An 11045-nucleotide genomic window follows, 5' to 3' on the forward strand; every position below is an offset into this window, starting at 1 on the left:
CAGAGCCAGATGCCACTGTTTTGCTATCACGTTAAAGGGTTCTACATACAAATGGTTCAAAAGACTTTGGCCAAGGTCCATCAGGTCTTGGCAACAATTTTATGATGAATTTCTCCAACAACATCACGCCGTACGTGATTACACTATGCCAGGCACCAGCCTCGCTAACGTAAAACAAGGAGAAGACAAGAGCCTAAAGAGCTATATCCACTGGTTCAATATGGAGGCAGCCAAAGTAGGAAGCTTGACCTGAGGAGAGTTAAAAATGGCCATTATGGTCGGAGTGCACCCGGGTAGTAAGTTGTGGGATAACATACTAAAGATGGAGGTCACTGACTTAGACAATTTCTATGAACGGGCACAAAAATACATCCGTGTCGAGGATGGTCATGAGAGCCTTAAGGCTGGAAAAGGCAGGTCACCTCCGAAACCCTCAATCTGTGAAGGCCTAAGTAGCGCAAAGAAAAAGAGGGTCTACGAAGGGTCGAGAGATGATCAGCCTCGGAAGCCCCAACACATTGATGAATGCAGAAAGACCCCCTAAACCTTTTACACTGACCTAAAGTACACTAGGGAGCATATCTTCATCATGAATGAGAACTAGGTCCCCTTTAAGAGACCGCCGCCAATGAAGAAAGATCGATCAAAAAGAGACCCCAGTAAATATTGTCAGTATCATAAAGACATTGGCCATACCACCGAAGAATGCACTCATTTGAAGATAGAAATTGAAGAGCTTATACGTAGGGGACACTTGGGTAGATATGCCTGCAAAGAAGACCAAAGACTGGAAGAAGGAGTACCCTCACCACGGGCACGAGATGTAGCTCCGGAGGTGCAAGGAGAAGTTTAGACCATCTTCGGAGGGCCAGGGTTCAGAGGCGAATCGAGGAAGGGGTGAGATAAGTATACCAGGGAAGCCAGGTGAAGTCCACCTCCATGCATCTTAAGTTTGGAGCAATGCGCCCCAAAGAGTTTTAAGGGGGAGAACGACTCGATAACATTCAGCGAAGAAGACGCACGGGGTGTGCATTTTCCTCACAACTATCCCTTGGTGTTGACTGTATAACTTGCTAACATGAGGGTGCATTGGGTCCTGGTGGACAATGGAAGCTCTGTTGACATCCTGTATCGTTGATCTTTAGAGAAGATGGGATTGAACATCAGGCATCTAAAGCCTTGCAATACTTCCCTGTATGGATTTATAAGAGATTCGATACAGCCCATAGGCGCAATTGAGTTAGCCCTCACCATGGGAGAACAATCCAGACAAACCACCATAATGGAAAACTTTTTCGTCAATGCCTATGGAAATGGTAGTAAATGGAAGCGCAAACCCGCATGAATTGGACCCACGAGTTGCAGAGGAGCCAAGGGCCGAGCCAGTAAAGGAGTTGGAAGAGGTCACAGTTATTAATGAGCCGTTGAGGAAGTTGAAGGTGGGGAGAAACTTTCTGGATATCGTAAAGGTAAAGTTGAGAGAATTTCTAAAGGTTAACCTCGATGTGTTCGTCTGGAGTCACGAGGACATGGTGGGGATAGATCCATCAATCATGTGCCATCACTTGAACATCGACCCAAAAGCAAGATCTGTGAGGCATAAAAGGAGAGCGCTAGATCAAGAAAGATACACGACCCTAAAAGAAGAAGTTGACAAGTTGAAGGAAAATGGGTCTAACCGAGAAGCATTCTACCAGAATGGGTATCAAACCCAGTTTTAGTCCCGAAGCCCAATGGAAAGTGGAGGACTTGCGTGGATTTTACTAACCTCAATAAAGCATGCCCCAAGGACAGCTTCTTGCTTCCTAGGATAGATCAGTTAGTAGACGCCACAGCTGGGCACAAGCTACTCAACTTCATGGATGCATATTCCAGGCACAATCAAATACCCATGAACCCAGCTGATGAGGAGCACACTTCGTTTATAACAGACAAGGGGCTTTATTGCTACAAGGTGATGCCTTTTGGGTTAAAAAATGCAGGTGCTACTTATCAAAGGTTGGTAAACATAATGTTTGCAAATCAGATAGGAAGAAATATGGAAGTATATGTAGATGATATGTTAGTAAAGACAAGGAGGGAAGAAGAGCTCACAAGCGACCTCAGTGAGATGTTTGACACCCTCCGAAGATTCAGAATGAAGCTAAACCCACTCAAGTGCACCTTTGGAGTTTCGTTAGGGAAGTTCCTCGGTTTTATGGTGAATTCCTGAGGTATCAAGGCCAATCTTGACAAAATCAGAGCATTATTGGAAATGAGCCCACCACGAAACAAGAAGGAGGTGCAATGCTTAACGGGGAAAGTATTAGCTCTCAACAGGTTCATTTCCAGATCCAACGACAAGTGTCTCCCCTTCTTCAACATCCTAAAAAGGAACAAAAGGTTTGCTTGGGTGGAAGATTGTCAGGACGCCTTCGCTAACCTAAAGGAACACCTTGGAAAACCACCCCTTTTGGCTAAGCCAGAAAAAGGGAAAATTTTGTACCTGTACTTAGCAGTGTCAGAGCATGCCATAAGCGCCGCCCTAGTCAAAGGAGAAAAGAAGCATAAACAACCCGTATACTATGTCAGCAAGTGGTTGGTAGACGCAGAAATTCGGTACCCAGAAATAGAAAAGTTAGCATATGCCTTGGTAGTGCCTTCGTGAAAGCTAAGGCCCTATTTTCACGCTCATGCTATTGAAGTGCTCACCAACACCCTTTTGCATCAAGTCTTGCATAAAGCAAAGACTTGAGGAAGGTTGCTAAAATGGTCAATTGAATTAAGTTAGTTTGACATCATTTATACCCCAAGAACCTCGATCAACGGGCAGGTACTTGCAGATTTTATAGTTGAGTTTTCCTACCGATCCCATGAGGAGGGAGAAATAGAAGAGAATGAACTAACTTGTAGAGGGGAAAAACAACCTGAAGAATGGAGCCTCCATGTAGACGGGGCATCCAACGAAGGAGGAGCTGGTGCTGCCATAGTAATGATAGGACCTGAGGGACATAAGATGTGTTTCACATTAAGATTCAGATTTGGAGCTTCCAACAATGGAGAAGAATATGAAACACTTCTAGCTGGCCTGCGACTAGCCAAGGAGCTGAAGGTAACACATTTGCATGTCCTTAGTGACTCATAGTTAATAGTATTTTAGGTGAAGGGCGAATATCAAACTAGAGGCCCAAAAATCGTTACATACCTGGCCAAAGTAAAAGGGTATTTGGATCAGTTCAAAAAGTACACCATAGAACAGATCGCAAGAGGGAAAAACACAAATGCCGATGCTCTCGCAAAACTCGCCTCTACCCGAGACGAAGATACGCTTGAGTCCATCCTTGTCGAATACCTTTCCAGGCTAAGTATAGCAGAAGAGGAGGTTCACATGGTCAATACTCCCGAGGAGTCATGGTCTACACCCATCTCGAGGTACTTAAGTGATGGAACATTGCCTTTGGACAAAAAGGACGCTCGTAAGCTGATTTACAAAGCTGCCCAATACACCCTAGTAGATGGAGTCATGTATAAAAGAGGCTTCTCCACCCCGCTCCTACGATGTATAGACAAGGAGGAGGCTTTGAAGGTTCTGCAAAAGAAACATGAAGGAGAATGTGGAAATCATGTTGGGGGGCAATCCACGGCAAAAAAGGCCATACGACAGGGGTATTATTGGGCTACCATGGTAAAGGACGCTTTGCGAGAAGATGCGACAAGTGCCAACAACATGTGAATTACCCCAGACAGTCACCAAATGAGCTGGTGAGCATGACCAGTCCGTGGCCCTTTGCTATGTGGGGAATCGACTTGATTGGCACATTACCAATAGGAAGAAGGGGAGTGAAGTACGCGGTTGTAGCAGTCGATTACTTTACTAAATGAGTTGAAGCAGAGCCTCTAGTCAATATAACGACTAAGAAAATCACCACCTTTGTCGACAAGTTTATCGTCTGTAGGTATGCAGTACCCTACAAGATAATCTCTGACAACGAGACCCAGTTTGAAAGGGGATTATTCGACGAATATTGCAGAGAAAGGGGGTTCAAGAGGGGTTTCTCTGCTGTAGTACACCCGCAAGGAAATGGACAAGTGGAGGCCATCAATAAGATCCTAAAAAGGAACCTGAAAACAAAATTGGAGAAGTTGAAAGGAGCCTGGGTCGAAGAACTGCCCAATGTGCTTTAGGCCTACAGAACCACCCCCCGTTCCACTACTGGAGAAATGCCTTTCGCCTTTGCCTATGGGCACGAGGCTGTTCTTCCAATAGTAATGAAAGTCAACTCCTTCCGTATACAAGCATACGATGACCAGACTAACCACGCAACATTGGCTGAAAATTTGGACCTGTTGGAGGCTAGAAGAGAAAAGACACAACTGAGGTTGGCAACGTACCAGCAGCGGGCCGCAAGATACTATAAATCAAGGGTGCGAGAGAGGACATTCAGGGTCGGAGACCTCGTGTTAAGGAAAGTTCTACCAAACACTCGCGACCTGGGGGCGGGTGTACTAGGGGCGAACTAGGAAGGACCCTACCAAGTTGCCCAGGTGGTGCCCCCTAACACCTACAAGCTGGCACGTTTGGATGATACCATGGCACCCAGAGCTTGGAACGCAGAGCACCTAAAAAATATTATCAGTAAGACCTCCATATCTGAGGTAAGAATATTATTGTTTTGTCTAAACATGCAAGTTAAAGTGTAATAGCTATGAATTAGAGGGGTAACTTAGATGCCCTGGTACGAAGTAAGAATGATAACTCTACAAAATAGAGTTATTTTACCACATTTTTATGTTAATTGTTGCTTAGTCTTTGAGTTTTTAAGTAACTTATTAAGTTTTAAAGTAATTTTGAATTTATTAGTCTTATTATAATTTTTTAGATTTATATATTTTTATAGATATTTATTATAATTTGTTATAGTTTACTTATTTGAAATTAGTATTGTTAAGATAGAAGTAAAAATATGCACTTTTGAGCTTAAATGTTTAAGTAAATTAAGTTTTAATTAATAATTTCATGGAACTTATGTCGTATATTTTATTATTGAAAATATTTAGTTTTAATTTCATTTATGTTTATGTTATAGAGAATATGTTCTATTTTTTTTTGCTCTTGAAAAGTAAATGGCTTTTTTCCCAAATGCCTAAGCCTCTAAGTGGCCCAAGCCTCCAGGCCCAACCGTCACCTGCTCCTTGCCTCCTTCGGGCCCGATCCCAGCAGCCCAGGCCCACTGAAGCATCCTCTAGCCCAGTCGAATCCCTCAGCTTCCTAGCCACCTAGGCCCAACCTTCCAGCCCATGGCCCAGGCCCGCCGAAACTCCTCCCAGCCTCGTGGGTTGCCTCCAGCCAATTGGGCCGAACCACCTGCCAGCACCCCTAGTGGCCTCCTAGCTGTCTGCCAGCCAAACCAAGCAAAAGAAGAATGGTCACTACACCAAATACTTCTTTCTATAATACATAATTATAAGCTAATTGGAAAAGTATTATAATAGGTAAGCTAAAAATTAGAAAGCGATAAAGTAAATTTTAAAATGGAGGGAAACAAGAAAAATGGTTGGGTACTTTTGGGTAGCCCGCTCAATTAATGTAAAAGTTTTTCTTTTAGCAAATGTAAAAAAGCAAAGGCATTATTTCCTCAACTGATTCCTCTTCTGCTCTGCTGCAAGAGCTGCTCCGAAAGCTCCACCTCTATTACTCGCCACTTTGGTTGATTTTGCTCTCACCCTCAAGCGCACACCGTAATCTCTCACCCTCTCTCACTCTTCCTCACTTCGGTGAGCTGCTGCCGTCGCTGAGCACACTGGAACCTCGCGATTGTTGTCGTCCTGCTCCCTCTATGTGTATCTATTCCGCTGACTAGAAGAAAGAATCCAAGCAAGAGTACTCGTGCCTCCATTTATCATGGTGATCAGTTATATATATATATATTAAATCTCAATTAAATATCGTATAATCAATCTATTGGAGCGACCATTCTGTAACTCCTCTATTACTCTTTCTCTTTCTCCTACATGTCTCTTCCATTAATCTTCTCTCCTTTTCTTCAACTTTAGAGGTTTTGAGCTTTAAAAGTGTCAAATAATATCATTTGTTTCAGATTGGGGCTTAGGGATTCATTTTTTTCTTAGCACACATAAAGAAAAGAAGAAGGAGGCTCGACGGGCTGCTCCATTTCAAACCTAGCTAGGCAGCGTGGAGGTGCAGGTATCCATCTCTGTTGTTCTCCCACAATCTCTCACTCCTTCTAACCCTCACTCTCTGCTTGTTGCTGCTTGCAGGTACACTGGCATAGTGAATAATTGGGTCAATGGTTGACGTGGCTCTCAAGTTGTGGGGTAACTTATCTCTCTCCCTCACTCTAATTATTGTTAGGTTGTTGCGTTTGCTAGTTCTTTTGAGTTTTATTTTCATTTGGATTCGTATTTGAGGGAGGATGATCCTAGTATCATTTAAATCTTGAGATTAAACATTTTTTTGTTAGATATTTGCTTGATTTAGAAACTGTCGAATATAATCTTGATGATCTTTTGTGTTGTTCTCTTTCTTAAGTTTGCTAAGTATTGATGTATATTATGAGGTTGTGCTCTTAAATGAGCTTTTGGTTGGAATAGAGAGAGAGTCAAAGGTGGAAGAGGTTTTCAGTTGGATTCATATTTGTTTTGGGTATCTTAATGATGTTATCTTTATATTAAGAATTGTTGATAGGCTACATCATATGATTTTGAACTTATTGAAAATTTGGTATATTATAAGATGACAAGGTCTCCTTTTTGAAGTCTTTGTATCATTTATTGCTCTTTACATTTTTTTTAAATGGTTATTACTGAAGAAAAACTTTTATATATTGTTGCGGTGTTTGATATGAATGTGAGAAGTCAAATTAAGTGAATGAGTACCTTTTCTATATCTATCATTTTTTTAAAAGATTGCATCTATCTTTAAGTTAAGACATGATGCATGACATGTTTTGACTTTCAAATACTTCATTTTGAATACGGAAGACAAGTTCAGTAATTATTAGTATTATAACTTTATTTTGATACATATTCAAATAGAAAAACGTGAAGAGTACTAATTAAAAAAAATCAATTTTGCTTATAAAACCATATACAATTACATATTAAAACACATTCTCTGTTAAACGTGGGTTTGTCATACCTATTTTTTGTTCTTCTTTTCATTGAAAATTATAGCTTTTATTTGGGTTAGTTTGTTGATATTGATTCTGGGTTGTATCAGAAAAACTGTAAAAATATATATAATAGCATTGATATGTATAATTTGTATGGTTTTGTTTTAGTATTTCTTTCCATTTGTTTATCTAGTTAAGGGAAAATGAAAGTTGGGAGATGTAATAATCATCATTATTAATGATAAATTTCGGTCAATACATTATATTTGGTGGTCGTTTTACTGATATTCTACTGATCTATATGTTTATAACTTTAATAAAGATGAATAATATATAAAATCCATATAAATTAAGTTGGCTTATAAATTGTATCCATCCTTTACTGTCATCAAATGTTCCCCCCCCCCCCCCCCCCCCCCCCCAACAAAAAAAATATATCATTATCCTTTTGGAAGTTTGATTTTCACATAACATTTACACATTGCAGTTTAAAAATGAGAAGTTTTAGCAACATTTCAATCAGGTTTGTTTGGGCACCCCTCTAATTTATTTAGTGCTCTACTCATTCCACTATGGACTCTTTCCACTATCTAGTTGAGCACCATCTTGATATCTCTGCACTATAAATCAAATGTGATATTATATCTTTAGAGAATCAAGAATTAGAAAGGTCTCAAGAGCACTTTTATGTTTGTGATTTTATATCTTTATAGAATCAAATGTGATATCCTGTATTGATGTGGAAAGAGGAATATATTTATGGTGTAGTTGTCGTTTGTGTTGGAAAGAAATGAAAAAAGAAAAAAGAAAAATATTGTCTTATGAAAAAGATTATTATATTGTATGTTAGAGCATGTAACTAATGAGTTAAGAATAATTTTTAAATTTAATCTTCCAACTGTCAATGTGTATATTTAGCTTAGGATTTTACTTGATAAGATGAGTGAAAAATCTAGTAAAATATTGTTGGTAATTGCCACATCCACCATTACTCATGTACAACTGCAGTGGTAACCATAAGCTCATCTTATCAACATATCTTTACTTGACAGACTAACAACAAAATTAATTTTTTTTGTGGTTATTTTGTGTATTTTTATCCTGTTTGTTTACTAACTATTTGATAAATTGTTTGTGTTACTTTTACTTGGTCACTAACTGTTTGATAAAATGCTTTAATTTAAATATGACTATTTGAATAGATAATATGATTTTGTGATTTCTTACATTCATGATTTTAGATTACTACTCCAGACCTCTTTGATTTGATTGAGTCTTTCTCATTAATATTGCATTCCAAATCCTTAAACTTGTTCTTGGATAGTGAATTACAAGAGGTATATATACACATTATAGAGGATGTGACCGTGTATAGTGCATACTCTTGTATTGTTCTTGTATGAGATTTCATGTGTTGGAAGTCTGGTATTGATTTCTTCTTGTTGTTGTTTGGTATGCTTTTAGGGAACCAAACAGTGTGGTTGATGAGTAAAAACTGATCTAGGGTATTGACAAATTGGAATTTTAAGCTTTTGTCAGGTATTGAGATATTTATATACTATATATACAAAAGAACTACATACAACACAAGATACAGAATATGATTTATATTATATTAATCAATTTCTAGCTAGAACATAGAGAGTAGAATAATAATTAATTATAGCTCTAAATTAGTTAACCACATTATTCATTACTACCCACCAAACTTGTTGACGAAAAAAATACTATCATCACCAGTGGTAGTGGTAGTATACACATCAATATTCATACATAATATATATTGTACATCATATATCATAACTTTTCTTTAAGTGTTATTATATCTAGAACATGAACACAATTAATGCATGCATATTATGAAATGCAACATGCATTAGGATTCTCATCACTGAAAAGCTAAGGAGCTGGGATTCGTTCAATCACATAAAGAGGCTGATAATAGTGAATCATTCTCCTCATATTTTCCTCTTCAACACTTCTACAACCATTGTGGATCATCATCACTTCATCACCATTATTTTCTCCTTCCTTTTCATTATTATTATTATCAATATTCTTTCCCTCTTCGACCTTACTTGCTTCTTCTGCTGCTGCTGCTTCTTCTGGTTTTTTCTCTTCAACTAGTTTTTTCTCTTCCTGGGCAGCCTTCTCTTCTTTCTTTTCGGGTTGGGGCTCGGGCTTAGGCTCAGGCTGTGGGACAATGGTGGCTTGCTTTTTAGTGCATCTGTAAACATATTCCACTAGCTTGTTTGCGTCCATGGTTCCTGTCACAATTACTTTCCCACTATTGAGCTCAGTAACAGCTGTTTGAACTCCTATAATATGAAAACAAAGTTATAATAAAAAGTTGTATATATATATGTATTATATGGTAAAATATAATGGCTTAAGTTGTCTCTAAGTTTGAGCTAGGCTTTTAGCTTAAAAGGTTTATCTTTTTAGGGACAATACTTTAGTTTAGTTTAGCTATATATTTTCAACTTGACACAGTTATTAACAAGAAAAATTAGCCCCCAATAGTCAATCATTTCAGATAGGACCCTCCACCTGATATATAGCCAAAATCCCTTTAATAATTCTCTAATGAGTCTTAATGTCAAACAGTTGAAAGACTCTTTTTTTTTTTTTTTTTACCTCTCATTTTGAGTATCTTGCTCTTAAGTTGCTCTGCACAGGCCTCACAGTGCATGTTTACACTCAGTTCAACAGTAACTGGTCCATCAACCTGGAGTCACACAACACACCACTCAAGTTAATTTGCTCTTATAAATATAAAATAAACAAATATATGGCTAATAATTTGCATGGAATACATACATATATATGTATATATATGTATGTGTGTTTATAAAAAGAAATACATGTGAAGTGACAACTTCTGGTATAGGTTCACCCTCAGCTGCTGGTGATGGGGACAACACTTTAGCTCTTCTTTTAGTTTTTTTTCATAATTTTTGTGCAAACTGCTTGAGGCTCCACTATTCCCTTTATAGTCACTTCATTTTTGGCAAAATCCATGGCAACTGCCTTAACTCCTATAACCAAAACCAAAAAAACCAAATGTTACATATCTTATAATTATCAAGGTTCTCTCATCATAATTAAATGAGAAAAAAATAATATATATATATATATATATTATTTTTACCTCTAATTTTCATGATAGATCTCTCATTCTTTTTGGTACAACATACACAATGTAAGTCAATAAACAAAACAAAAGGAGATGGTGGTTTAGGCTCTTCTTTCTTTTCTTCTTCTTTCTTCTCTTCAACAACCTAAATTGGTTTAGCTTTTTCCTTAGCTTGTTCCTGGCTCATTGAGAAACACTCACAAAAATCAACATATAGAACAATTGAAACATGAAATTTTGAAAAAGAAATAGTAATAATAAAGGGTATATATGCAAAAAAAAAAAAATCACTAACTTGTTGCTTAGCTTCTTCACCCATTTTCTCTTGTATCAAAATATTATCAAGAGGATATTGAATGTAACTAACTTGAACACAACAAATCTATGAGAAGATAATATGAGAGAGAGAGAGAGAGAGAGAGTAGTAGAAGGAGGAAGGATTTTATATATAGTGTGGTTTTTCTTCACATAAAAAGGAAAACTGTGTGATTTTTATTCCTGATCACATGTATTTCCACTAAGCATACAAAGAAGGTTTATTATATTACTAATTATTTTTGGTTGGTGGTGCCCTCCCCACTTTATGCTTTTTTTTTCCTAGCAGGGTTTAAAAGATCGTTGTTATTAATTAACTTGAAACTTTCCATCAGATCTTTATATTGAATTTATCTTAACTTTTGGGATTATTTTCATGTAAGTTCTTAGGTATTATAATGTACTGTTTCCTTTTGTGACGTCTTGATCTTGGGTGTTGTCTTTTGATCTTCAAGAATCAGAGTATAGCTAAATCTGTTCTC

At 37.9% G+C, this 11045-nt stretch overlaps 1 pseudogene; it reads right to left on the reverse strand.

Moving 5' to 3' along the window:
* Nucleotides 1-8969: 8969 nt before the first annotated feature.
* On the reverse strand, nucleotides 8970-10676 carry LOC133789708 (heavy metal-associated isoprenylated plant protein 9-like; annotated as a pseudogene).
* Between the last annotated feature and the right edge of the window lie 369 nt (nucleotides 10677-11045).

The sequence above is a fragment of the Humulus lupulus genome, chromosome 7 (genome assembly GCF_963169125.1).
Source record: "Humulus lupulus chromosome 7, drHumLupu1.1, whole genome shotgun sequence".
In the NCBI taxonomy this organism is placed as follows: Eukaryota; Viridiplantae; Streptophyta; class Magnoliopsida; order Rosales; family Cannabaceae; genus Humulus; species Humulus lupulus.